Source organism: Sorex araneus, chromosome 3, assembly GCF_027595985.1.
Source record: "Sorex araneus isolate mSorAra2 chromosome 3, mSorAra2.pri, whole genome shotgun sequence".
Classification (NCBI taxonomy): Eukaryota; Metazoa; Chordata; class Mammalia; order Eulipotyphla; family Soricidae; genus Sorex; species Sorex araneus.
Window position 1 is genome coordinate 89,390,991 of NC_073304.1, and position 13,767 is coordinate 89,404,757.

The following is a 13,767-nucleotide window of genomic DNA, read 5'->3' on the forward strand; positions in this document are numbered from 1 at the left end:
GATGGATGCCTTTTTACCCTCCGGGTGGGAACCTATTTATCTGACTTTCCCCGCAGAACCGCCACTGACTACGCCAGGAGCCAAGAGAGCGCGGGATCGGATGACGGATCCCGGAGCAACCGCTCTCTCTCGTCTAGGCAAGGAGCTGGGCAGACTCCTTCCGAGGCGACGGGGCTCCTGGGCAAAGCCCTGAGGCGCGCCCTCGGGGAGCGCTCTCCGCTCAGCAACTCGCCAGCGCGCCAAGCCGTTAGCCCCACCCCGTCCCGCTCGGCTCCACCCACCCGGCGCGCCAGGCAGCCTCCACCCCAGCGCCCGGGCAAGCGGCGCATTCGTAAGCCCCGCCTCCGGGGTGCGGGCGCGCTCCCCCTCCCGGCTCTGCCGAAGCAGTTCCGTTAGCAGCGGGAGGAAAAACCGTCCTGCGGGTCTCCGCCTCTCCACTCCCAAAGCTTCACTCCCTACTCCCCCTGCGACCACTACATAGCCGGCTACGGAGGCCCCTAACGTACAAATATCCCCCAGGCCCTGGCGGCTCCCGATAGGTTTTGTTCGCGCGACTTCGTCCGGTCCTCTGGCCCTGCGTTCAGTTTTTTGTCAGGAACGCGAGTTGTCGGGTTCCGTCGGGCCACGGGCCAACGCTCCTCACGGAAGTAAAAGTTGTTGTTGGTGTTTTTTTTCTGGTTTTGGCCGCCGTAGCCGCCCGCATTCCTTCCCTCCCGCCTCGCGGAATTGTGGCGGGAGGGGGAGGAGAGTAGCAGGGCGCCTGCGCGGAGAGGCAGCTTTCCATCCGGGTCCCTGTCCGTGCGGTGCAGCAGGTCGGTAGGCGGGAAATGGCGACTGGCTGAAGAAGCTAGTTCTGTTGCTGCTGCGGGCTAAGCGGGAAAGACACCACACATTGCGCAGTGGGGACCATCGTCGGAGCCTGAGGACACTTCTCTGTCGTCACAGTTAGGTAATCCCTCCTGTCGAGATGCTGCCGCCGCTCCTCACATTAGTCCTCCTCCTCTTGAGGGCCGTCCGCCGCGATCTCCTCCCCTTCTCCACTGGGTTCTCGGGCGGCTCTGGCGCCGCGGTAGGCATGCACTATTGGCGCCTCGGACGTCCGCTCTGGGGAACCGTTCGCTCTTCGCTGGACTTTCCCCCGAGAGCCGAAAGGCAGCTCACTTCCCGCCAGCTTCGGCTCCGAGGCTGCGGCCTGTGTTGTGATTTCTGGGCTTAGATTTCACTTTGCTACCCACCCCCACCGCGATCTCGGATTCCCACTCCCGAGCCCCCCGGGGTCCCTCCTGGCCACGGGCTTTCAGATCGTCTTTTCTAACCTTGGCCCACCTTGATTTCTAGGTTTCATTCGTTCTACGAGAGCGCTTTTTTAGGGGCCGAGATGGGGGGCGGGGGAGCGTTGCTCCGCTTTTTGTTTTTTCTTTTTCTTTCTTCCTTTTTTTTTTTTTTGGTACCTTTTGAGGATCTGGAAGAAGAGATTTTATTAAGTTCTGTTTATCTTCTCTGTTGGTAAATTACGGAGTTGACATTGGTAACTTTTTCAGATCGAGAGTAGCGAACAGCTCTTGGTGGAAGGCCTGTTGTTTCTTTGGTGGTCAGTTTAAATTAAGGGTGAATATTACCGTCTGTAGTATTTTTTACCATGGGGGACGGGGGCGAGGTATGTAGTGTCTGCATGAGCATTTACTTTTGCATTCTTTACTAGAATTCGTGGTAAATACTTGCATAAGTAAATCGTGTTTATTTACTTCTCACCCTAGTGGTGGCTGCATGTGTGAATGATGTTAAGCACTTCAGAGTACCTTAGGGAAGCCTGAGGAGATACTGCTCGTAAACTGCCAGAGATCCAGAAATGAAGTGTACTTAGTGGCTGTTCCTCCAAGGCAGTGATTTATCTCTCTAAATGCTAATAAAACTATGCCAGGATTACCGCCTGACGTGAATATACAGAAATTAGTGACTTGCAGTGATAGATTTATCTTTGTAATTTTCATAGTGTGGATTTCTGTATATACCGGCTCTCGAAGCCCTTGCCAACTTTTAAAATTTTGTGCTAGAAAGCAAGGGAATGGCAAGTTAAAACTAGTTTTGGTATTAGATTTAGTCCTTTAAAAAATTAATTCTACAGACCTGTTGTTCATAAGGAAAACTAATGAGCCTGTTGGTATTTTTCAGAATTTGCTTTTTGATCTTGTTGAATTTTGGAATTTTTAAAAACTAATCAAATTACATGTGTGTGTGTGTGTGTGTGGTGCTGAGGATTGAACCCAGGTCTCTTAATTCCTAAATGTTTGAGCCATATCCCCCTTTTCCCCACCCCTCAAATTAAGTTTTTAAAATGTGGTTCTGTGGACTGGAGAGAGAGTGCAGGCGGTGAGGCACTTGCTTCGCACTGTGTTCACCAGATTCTAGCCCCAGCACCACATAATGGTCTCATGAACCCGGCCAGGAGTGATTTCTGAGCCCCTTTGGGTGTGGCCCAAACATTTTTTTAGAAAATGAAAGAAAAAAATAATGCAGTTCCTATAACTTATTATTTGATGTTTATAACTCAAGTGACATTCAACAAAGTCCGGTTTAGAAGACTTCATTGTTGCTGCATATTAGAATTAAATTTCAGTAATAAACAGGAACATAGAAATATCTTTATAGCCATTATTTGATAGGGTCCCCCCAAGGTAGTAAAGAAAGTCAAAATAAATGTAGTTCTTAGGTAAAGTAGTCTTTGAAGATTGAGTTGAACTTAAATGGAAGCAAAACGTAGGGAGTGGGAAGTGGAGATGAGGACCTAATGGATACTTGCTGAGTCCATTTGTTTACAGAATTGGGCCAACTATGTGACTTTAAGGTGTCACTGTCATAGCACTGTCCTCTTGCTGTTCATCGATTTGTTCAAGCGGGCACCAGTAACATCTCCATTTCGAGACGTGTTACTGTTTTTGGCGTATCGAATGTGCCACGGGGAGCTTGCCATGCTCTGCTGTGTGAGCGGGATGCTCTTCTCTTCGGCAGCTTGCCGGGCTCTCCGAGAGGAATGGAGTATTAAGCTAAATTATTGGTCTAGTGCAGCAATACCCAGCAATACTTTTGTCACCAGAGTAATCTTTTTGTTTATTTATTTACAGTGGTTTGGGGCCATACCCGGCAAGTATTTTATTACTTTCCTGATAGTTTATATTGCATTACTCTTTTTAATAAAATTTAATTTACAGGTAGCCAAATAATTATTGTATGTTGATTAACTTCCAGAATTCTCCCAGATTGTTTTTTAAGTCTTTTAGTACCTATATTCTTTTTTTTTTTTTTTTTTGCTTTTTGGGTCACACCTGGCAATGCACAGGAATTACTCCTAGGTCTCCACTCAGGAATTAACTCCTGGCGATGCTCAGGGGACCATGTGGGATGCTAGGAATCGAACCCAGGTTGGCCGCATGCAAGGCAAATGCCCTCCCTGCTGTGCTATCGCTCCAGCCCCAGTACCTGCATTCTTAACTCAGGCCTGAAAGGAGATATATCTGTGCCCTAAATGTTTTATTCCTTAATGTTTGTGCACTTGTGGCTCTAAATAGGATTGGTTTATTTTGTAGTATTCCATTCTACATAATGTATCTTGGACATTTTGTTTGAACTAGTAATGCAGTTTTATTATTATTATGAAAAGAACTGGAGAGTTTTTTCTTCAGTTCATCAAGTTAATTCCCATATTTAAGATTTGGTAGAGAAATTTCTTCACAAGATATTATATAACGGTATATATATATGCATATATATACTATATAACTTTAAAACTGGTTCAGAACAAAACACAGGGACCATTTTTGCAGAACAGATGTACTGAATAGATTTAAAACTAGAAATAATTGTAGATTAAGCGTTTTTAAATCATCTCAGTCATAGACTTTGTATTAATACAATTGTCAGATTTGAAATAAACAATATATTCTATAAGATATGTAATTACATGTAATTTATTAAGCAATGAGAGCATAAAATAGAAAAGATACTTTGACTTATAAATATCCACTTCAAGGAGAGGAGTACACCACATAATGGTGCCCACTGTTATTCTTTGAAATAGGCTAAAAAGTTACCTAACTGGACCTTAGAGATAGTACCAGGGGTAGGACACATGCCTGGCATGCTGCCAACCTGGGTTTGATCTTGGACACCCCATACAGTCTCCCATACCTCCAGGAGTGATCCTTGAGTGCAGAGCCAGGAATAAGCACTGAATACTACCAGGTGTGGCCCTCAAACCTCCCCTCCCCCAATTGTCAGTTTTTTTTTTTTTTTGTTACCAGAATATTCTGTTTTATTTATTTACGGTGGTTAGGGGTCATACCCAGCACTGCTCAAGGGTTACTCCTGGCTTGGTGGTCAGTATCACTTCTGGCAGGCTCAGGGACCATATGGGGTGCTACGGATAGAACCTGGGTCTGTGGCGTGCAAAGTAAACGCCGTATCTGCTGTACTATTGCTTTAGCCCCTGTTTATTTTTATAGCTTTATTGAATGAGATAGCTGTGATTTATAATACTATTAGTGATAGTTTCACATATGTATAATTAAAATACCGTACCATTCTCCATTGTATACCCTCTTGCCCAGGGTTACTAGTGCTCCTCTCTTTTTACTTTCTTCCACTCAAACTCACTTCTGTGGATCGGTTTTCCCCATTTTTTTTCTTTTTATTTATGTTTTTTTGGGGGGCCATACCCCCCAGAGATGTTCAGGTGTCTTTCCTGATCTGCACTCCGGAAACACTCTTAGCAGTGCTTGGGGGAGCAAACTCTAAAAACCACCCAACTCAATTGTATGGATCAGTTCTCCCATCATGTGGCCTTAGGACTTCTTATTACCTTGCTGTGTGTATTTTTAAGTCCCACAATCATTCTGTATTTATCCCTTTCCTTCTGACTGATCTCACTCAGCATGATATCGTCTAGTTCCATCCATGTCATGGCAAATTGCATGATTTTGTCCTTTCTCAGAGCTGCATAGTATTCCATTGTGTATTTATACCACAATTTTTAATTTTTAGGCCATACCCAGCAATGTCAGGGTTTATTACCAACTGCACTCAGAAATTACTCCTGGCAGTGCTTGGGGAACCATATGGGATACTGGTGATCAAACCTGGGTTGGCTGCTTGCAAGGCAAGCACACTACCCACAAGGCAAGCACCCTACTCACTGTACTCTCTCCAACTTCGATACCATAACTTTTTGATCCATTCATCTATAGTTGGGCATTTGAGTTGTTTCCATATCTTGGCTATTGTACTAAGAACATTGCTGTGCATATGTCCTTTTGAATTGTTTTGTGTTTTAAAAGTAGAGCCTACCAAGAAGTGGTGTGGGAGCTCTCGTCCTATTATTTTTTAAAGAATTAACCTGACCATTTTAACTGAATTAGGAATAAGGAGTCATTTGCTCTGCTTTGAAGATGTGAAGATTTGATAGGAGATTTACTATAAAGCCATACAAATGCAGTTTCAGTTTTCACGTACTTGATATTTGCCATATGTCATATATCTAAGCCAGATATCCTCACTACTATTTATATGCTGCACTGTAGCACTGTAGTCCCGTTTTTCATCAATTTGCTTGAGTGGGCACCAGTAACATCTCCATTGTGAGACTTGTTACTGTTTTTGGCATATGGAAAGCCATATTAGTTTAGTAAACTGTAATTGGATTTCTTATAAAGGTAGTCTAGGTGATTGACATTGTGGTATAATTTGAGAAATGTTGATGGTTAGCTTTGTCTCATAATGGAATGCTTCATAAAATGTGTAAAGAAGCTTCCAATTTGTGACAAATTGGAAGAGAAATATTAAAATTTATGAACAATATTAGCATAGCTTCATTTCTAATAAAACTTCCTGATACTACAAGCAGGTGAGGTTTCAGGGGGAGTGGAATATAGTTTTTTGCATGGTGCCTGGAAAGATTGTCTAGGGCCTAATTGCTGCTTTATCTTGGTTTTAGAATCATACTCTGCAATACTCAGTAGTCACTCCTGGCTCTTTGGGGATTGCTCACTGTTGTACTCAGGGGACCATGAAGTGCTGGAAATTAAACCTGGGGCTTCTGCATACAGAATCTATTCTCTACCCATTAGGCTATCTTCCACTTGGGCCTAGAATTTTTTTTTTAAAAAAAAACTTTATTTTAACACGGTGATTTGCAAAGTTGTTTATAATAGTTGTTTCAGGTATTCATTGTTCCAACACCAGTCCCATCACCAGTGTGACCTTCCCTCTACCATTGTTCCCAATTACTCAGCCACCCTCCACACCCCCTACCCTGTCTCCTCAGCAGTCATGAAATAATTTACTTTATTGCTTGTTACAACATATATCTCATAATTAAGTTATCTAAAGTCATTGTCCAAGGATTTACTGAGCTGTTAGGTGCTCAAGCCTTCTGTGCTATTGTTTTTGCTCATTGAGCTTAGTGGCCTTCGATGCTATTTTCCAATCTAATATTCTGTGCTCCACTGTGGGCTATAGTACTGTGAAATTTTGTAACCATGTGCTCCAGGAACTGTGGAACTGGAATGATTTAGCCACATGGGCCTATTATCTTAAACTATGGGTTGTGAGCCCTTACATTGCCATGTGCCTTAAAAAATAAACTAGATTTTAAAATAAATTTCTTTATGATTATAATCAGGGTTTATATACTTTTAAAAATGTATTTTTATACGTGGGCTTGGACAAAAATGTTGGAAGAAAGGAGTTGTGTATGGAAAAAAATTTAATAAGCGCTGATTTAGAGGAGAAAGACCGGCTGTGGTAATGGAGAAGCTTGGGCTTCCTGGGGTCTTTTTTTTTTTTCTTTTTCTTTTTTTGGGTCACACCCAATGATGCACAAGACTTACTCCTGGCTCTTCACTCAGGAATTATTCCTGGCAGTGCTCACGGGACCATATGGGATGCTGAGAATCGAACCCAGGCTGACTGCATGCAGGGCAAACACCCTATCAGCCTGTGCAATCGCTCCAGCCCCTCCTGGGGTCTTTTGGCAATCTTCTAAATCTGGCAAGTGGGGCTAGACAAATAGTATATGAGGTATGGCAATTGCTTTGCATCTGACTTCTTTGGTCTGATCCTGGTTTGATTCCCCAGACTGCTTATGGTCCCCTGAGTACCATCAGGTGTGGACCCAGCCCCTCAGTGCCTCCCCCAAATCTAATAGTAATGAGAGGTGAGAGTGTTTAGTTCCAAGAATGGTTTGTTCTTAAAGACAAATAGTGTTTATCAGTTTGACCAGCTCTTTTCTTTGTTGCCATCACTTAAGGTCTCCCAGTTGGTAAAGGTATCCTTAAAAAGGGTGAAGGATATGATTATTACTAAGGCTTTTAGAAATTAGTTCTGGGGCTAAAGTGATAGTCAGTGGGCAGGGCACTTGCCTTGCACATGGACAACTGAGTTAAATCCCCAGCACCCGCCAGGAGTGAGTGACCCTAGCAAAGAACCAGAAGTCATGAGCACTGCTGGGTGTGGCGCAAAAATTGGGTGTGTGTGTGGGGGGGGGGATGTTGTAGGATAAAGAAATAGCTCAAAGGACTGGAAAGCACGTGCTAGCATATGGGAAGCCCAGGTATATTAGTAAACATCACCAGTGTCTAGCACTAAACGAAGAGTAGCCACGGAGTGCCTCAGAATGTGGCCCTAAAACCAAAAAGTAGAGGGTCAGGAAGTGGTTTACTGGTATAACACCTGCTTTTCACATGTGAGTCCCTCGGTTTGATTTCCAGCACTGCCAAAAAAGTCTTAGCTTTATTTATTTATTTATTGCTTTTTGGTCCACACCTAGCAATGCTCAGGGTTACTCCTGGCTCTGTGTTCAAGAATTACTCCAGGTGGTGCTTGGGAGACCATCTGGGATTCCAGGGATTGAGCCTGTGTCAGCTGCATGCAAGGCATATGCCCTACCCACTGTACTAACTCTGCCCCCCCCCCAAAGTCGACCTCTGTTAGAGCTCACATAATGCCAGTTGACTGTATATTAAGAAATCCATATTTTGTCATAATCTTAGGCTCTTGTATTAAGTTAGAGAGATTTTATTTTATTGCTTTTGGACCAGATTTGGTGGTGGTCAGGGCTTATTCCTGCCTCTGCATTCAGTAATCATTCCTTCTTGGGCTTAGGGGATCTATGAGTTGTCTGGGATCTAACCCTGGTTTACTGCATGCAAGGCAATCATCCTATCCACTGTTCTGTCACTCTGGCCCTAATTTAGAGAGAGATTAGAAAAGGAAGCATGTCTAAATTAAACATAAATCATTAGTAGTGCTTTGACTTATGGTGCTAGCAATTAGGTTTTTGTAACAGCTGTAATTTTAGGACAAAAAAATATGTTTACTGCTTTGATTGACAAACTAAAACTAGGGGTCTGAGTGATAGCACAAAGGGTAGGACATTTGCCTTGTATGCAGCTGGCCCGGGTTTGATCCCCAGCATCCCGTATAGTCCCCAGCAATGCCAGGAGTGATTCCTGAGTGCAGTGCCAGGAGTCGCCCCTGAGCATCGCTGGATGGGACCCAAAAAGAAAAAAAAAAAAAAACTAAAACTACTAAAAGTCACTTGACTTATTTTAAAAAAATGTTGTAGAATTTTATTTTTATAGTGGTTCACAATAATTTATTACATTTAGATTCAGTATTCCAACATAAACACTTGACTTTTAGAAACAACTGGGATTAATGTTTAGTAGTGATAATTTTTATAGCTTAGGAAAAATAGTGATTTTGTTTGTTTTGCATACCCAGTGGATGCTCATGGGTTGTTCCCTAGCATGCTAAGGATTGAACCTGGGCCTCCCACACATAAAGCTTGCTAAAAATACTTAAGGAGAAAATTAAGATCTAGTTGGTAAAGTAATCTGATAAAGGCTTCTCATGTTAGCCAAGTAAAATACTGTTTTTGTTTGTTTTGGGGGGACCACACTCAGTAGTGTTCAGGGATCACTCCTGGCAGGTATCAGGACCATATAGGGTGTCAGAAATCAAAGCCAGGTGGGCTACATGCAAGGCATGTGCCCCATCTACTGTACTTTCTTCTACCTAGTTTAAAATATTGTTAAGGTAGAAAATTAAAAGACTTTAGTAAAAAGAGTATGTATGTTATTTGTTAAATTCCAGAACACACAAGTATGTTTTTGTTTGTTTTTTGGACACATCTGACTATGCCCAGGGATCACTCCTGGTGGGCTTGGGGAATCATAAGAGTTCTAGGAAATGAACCCTGGTCAAATACGTGCAAGGCAAATGCCTTACCTAGCACGTACAGTGATAGTACAGCAACTGTCGTTCCGGCCCCCACACAAGTATCTTTTTTGTTAAAAAGTTGATTTGTTTTAGTGATAATTGCTTTCTTCCTGTATTTTTTTTAAATATGGAGAGTATTCTATAGTTAACTAGCTAACTGGCTCTATATGTAACTTATTTCAGTGTATTTTGTTAAATAATTATACAGTCTTTTAATTTTCGGATGTCTAGATAAAAATTAAATTGGGGACCAGAGAAGATAGTTCAGCCGGTAAGGCACTTGCCTTACAAACTGTCAACCTTGGTTTGCTCCCCAATACATCGTTCATTCACTAAGTGCTGCTAGGCGTGCTTCCTGAGCACAGACCTAGGAGTAAGTCCTGAATACCACCAGTTGTTACCCTCCCCTTCAAATTATTTAAAATGTACTCATGGGGATCGGAGCAAGAGGGCATGTGTCTTGCATGCAGCTGACTGGCCCCATTCCTGGAATCTCAAGCCCCACCAGTAGTGATCCTTGAGCACAGACTCAGGATAAATCGCTGAGCACCACTGGGTCTGATTTTACCCACCCCCCAAAATATTCTCACAATCACAATTTTTTTTTTTTTTAAAAAGCTCGGTCTTTTCCCGCTCCTCACTGGGAATACTGCTTTTGATTTTCACTATTTTTATTTTTTGATTTGGGATTATTCCTGGCTGTACTCAGGGCTTCCTTCTTGCTCTGTGCCCAGGGATCATTCCTGGCATAGCATGGGAACCATATGCAGCCCCCCTGGTTGGCTACATGAAAGGTAAGCACCATACCCACCGAACTACTTCTCTGGCCCTGATTTATTTTATTTTTAGTAGTAACAAAGAAGGGGACACTTCTGTTATAGAATTGTTATACATTATCTCACTAGTAATTTATGTAAGTTCATTCTTCAAGACTGAAGAGATAGTACAAGGTTAAGACACTTGCACTGCATGCCACGGACTGTCACTTGATCCCTGGAACCACATATAGTCTTCGAGCAGCACCAGGTGTGATCCCTGAATATAGAGCCAGAAATAAGCCCAGAGCACTGCCATGTGTGACCCTAACTACTCCGCCATGCAAAAGTTCACTCTTCAGAATCCTTGTCTTTATCTCAGTCATAATGATTAGATTTTTCTTGGTAGTAATAAGAGAGTCAGCAGAGCCTGGCAGGCTGCCCGTGGCGTATTCGATATGCCAAAAACAGTAGCAAGTCTCACAATGGAGATGTTACTGGAGCCGCTTTAGCAAATTGATGAACAACGGGACAGTGCTACAAGTGCAGTGATATAGTGATGATAGTAGTTGACCTTTAGTTCAGATACTCAATAGAGGTATATTTGACTGAAGGATTTGATGTTTTTAGGTTTGGGGCCACACCCGGCACTGCTCAGGACTTACTCCTGGCTCTGTACTCAGGGATCACTTCTGGCAGGGTTCAGGGAACCACATGGAGGTTGAATCTGGGTTGGCCACCTAGATTGGCAAGGCAAAGGCCTCAACATGCTCTAGCCATCATCTTAATAGGGCATTTGCCTTGCATGCGGCCAGCCCAGGTTCGATTCTTCCATCCTTCTAGGAGAGCCCGGCAAGCTACCGAAAGTATCTCGACCGCACAACAGAGCCTGGCAAGCTAGCCATGGCGTATTCGATATGCCAAAAACAGTAACAAGTCTCACAATGGAGACGTTACTGGTGCCCGCTCAAGCAGATCAATGAGCAGCAGGATGACAGTGCTACAGTAAATTTCAAGTAGCTATTTTACTTCTTTGTTAACATTTCATTCAGTCTTTTCTTACTATCAAATTAATATATGCCAAGGGTTTAAAATTTCTATTATCCTGAGAGTAAGGTTTATAGATAAAGATCTTTAAACAGAAGTTCCCCCCCCCCTCCACACACACACACACACACTGGTGGTGCTCAGGGCTTACTCCTGACTCTGTGCTTAGGGTGTTGGAGGGACCATTTGATACTGGTCATCAAACCAGGGTCAGCAACATACATGGCAAGCAACTTATATCCTTTACTGTCTCTTCAGTCCTAAATAGAAAAAGTTTTATTGAAAGTATACTCTTTTGCCCATTTTTGGTGAGGAATGAATAAAATTCTCAGGGAATTTCTTTTTTTTTCTTTTGCTTTTTTGGTCACACCCACCGATGTTCAGGGTTGTTCCTGGCTTTGCACTTAGGAATTAGTCCTGGCGGTGCTCGGGGGACCCTTTGGGATGCCAGGGATTGAACTCGGGTTCACCGTGTGCAAGGCAAATGCCCCATTTGTTGTACTATTGCTCTGGCTCCTCTCAGGGAATTTCTGTTCAAATAAAGTTATCTTGGGGTGGGAGTAGGGGTTTGGTGGAAATCAACGCAGCTCAGCAGAGTTTGAGGGGTCACCAAAGCCATTTCCTATGGTGCTGGGATGGGAATGTCATGTGATTCCAGAGTTAAATGCAGGACCTTGGGTGTATTCTTCCATTGAACCACATTCCCTGCTGAAGTTCCCTTTCATCAGTCTTCAAGTTTTCTGTACCACTTAGCACACTGTAATGTGTTTGTGTATACAGGTGACATCAGTAAATTAAAAAAATACACGTGTGTATTTGGGATGGGGGGCGGGGAGCGTGGCTCAGTGATAAAGTACAGGCCCCAAATGTGCTACGCCCTGGGTTCATTCCTGATATGGCAAAAACAAAAATTGTACACACACATGCAAATATTTGTATTTGTTGGACTTTGGGGCTTTTTATTGACTCTGCTCCGGCATCCCTTCTGGTGGTTCTAAGGGTCCTGAGGATCAAATTGGGTATAGGGCATACAAAGCAAGTATCTGTAAATTCTGTTTTTCCAGCTCATAGAATTGTGTTTTATAGAAAGGATGTGGAACACTGGTAGAGGGAAGTTGACACAGATTGTTTGGGTTTGGTATTGAAGTATTTTATGACTAAAACTCAACTCTTAATAACTTTGTACATGACAGTTCTTTTAAAAAAAGAAATTAGAAAAGAGGATAGTAATATTGAAAGATAGAATTGGGTTACATTTTGAGAAAGGAATTTTCTTTTTTTTTTTGGGGGGGGGTTACACCCGGCGATGCACAGGGGTCACTCCTGGCTCTGCACTCAGGAATTACCCCTGGCAGTGCTCAGGGAGAGAGAAAGGAATTTTCTTATGAATATTTTGTTATTAAAATTTTGTAACATTCTTGCTACAATAATGCATTATATTGTAAAGTTGTTGATATGAATTTCATATTGGTGTGAACTCTTTATAAGAGGTTAAATTATATTTACTGAAGGTGGTTGAGATTTAAAGTCTATTTCATTAAAGCTTAAAGAAATGCATTTCCACTACTGGATATAGTATATCATTCTGTGCCTAGCAGCTGCTGATTTTGCTACAAGAATATTTGTCAAGACTTAGGTGTTTTTTTCCTTATTTTTTGTGCTAGGCATTGAATCTTGGGTCTCACCCCTTAAAGGTTTTGTTTTGATTTGGGGCAGTTCTCAGGTGTGTCCAACGGACTAGTCCTGGCTCTGTGCTCAGGAAAGATGCTTGGCAGTGCTTGGGGAACCCTTTGTGTTATCAGGGATTTGAACCTGGTCAGTGGGGGATGCAATACAAGTACCTTAATCTCTGTACTATCTCCAGCCCCACAATTTAAGATTTAAAATTTTAGATTGGGTTGCTGGTAATAACTTAAAACATACCTAGGCCTGGAATGATAGCTCGGCAGAGTGGATTTCAGGTCTGCTTGAGACTCTTAGATTCTAGGCATTACATGGTTCCCCTCAACACCCCTGGGGTGTAGTTTTGTTGGTCTCCCAGCACTACTTATGTGTTTGGATCATGGTTAGGCCTATAGCACCAGACGAATTATCCCTGGGAAGTGCAAGCACTTGGGAACAAAAAGGCTTGCTCTTTAAACTCCTGTTCTCCGTTGAACACAAACAGTAAGTCACTTACTTGTTTCTATGTTTCTTTGCTTTTTTCCACTCTGGAGAAGCCCATGTTTGTTTGTTTGTTTGTTTATATTATATTATATTATATTATATTATATTATATTATATTATATTTTCTCATCATGTACTTGCCCTCTTTCTCTCCCCTCTCATAATCCTAAGGAAGTTTCAATAAAAACCTATCTTGCTTCACCATTAAAAAAAAATGTGTATCTACATTGCTCGGATTTGGACACATCAGCTGTATGCAAAGCAAGTACTTTACCCCCTGTAGTTTATCTCTTCTGTCCCCCCCCCCAGGCTTTTTTTTTTTTAAACATGTCATAATCTTTGTGATAATTAGGGTGATAAGGGATAACATGTATGTGAAGGATGAAAATAGTTAAGACTAGGGGGCTGGAGTAATAATAGAGTAGGTAGGGTGCTTGCTTTGTACTCAGCTGACTCAGGTTTGATCCCCAGCTTCCCATATGGTCATGGTCCCCCAAGCCTGCCAGAAGTGATTCCCTGAGTGCAG

The 13,767-nt window shown here is 42.7% G+C and overlaps 1 protein-coding gene across 2 annotated transcripts in view; it reads left to right on the forward strand.

Annotated features, from left to right (window-relative positions):
• The first annotated feature begins 454 nt into the window (after nt 1-454).
• The window catches only part of CTDSPL2 (CTD small phosphatase like 2), a 77,769-nt gene continuing 64,456 nt past the window's right edge, over nt 455-13,767 (forward strand). The window contains exon 1 of one of the 2 annotated variants that reach the window (XM_055132496.1): nt 455-949. The gene's annotated coding sequence lies outside the window, so the exon portion shown is untranslated. The remainder of the gene's footprint in view (nt 950-13,767) is intronic. The other variant, XM_004609623.3, reaches the window with a different exon arrangement.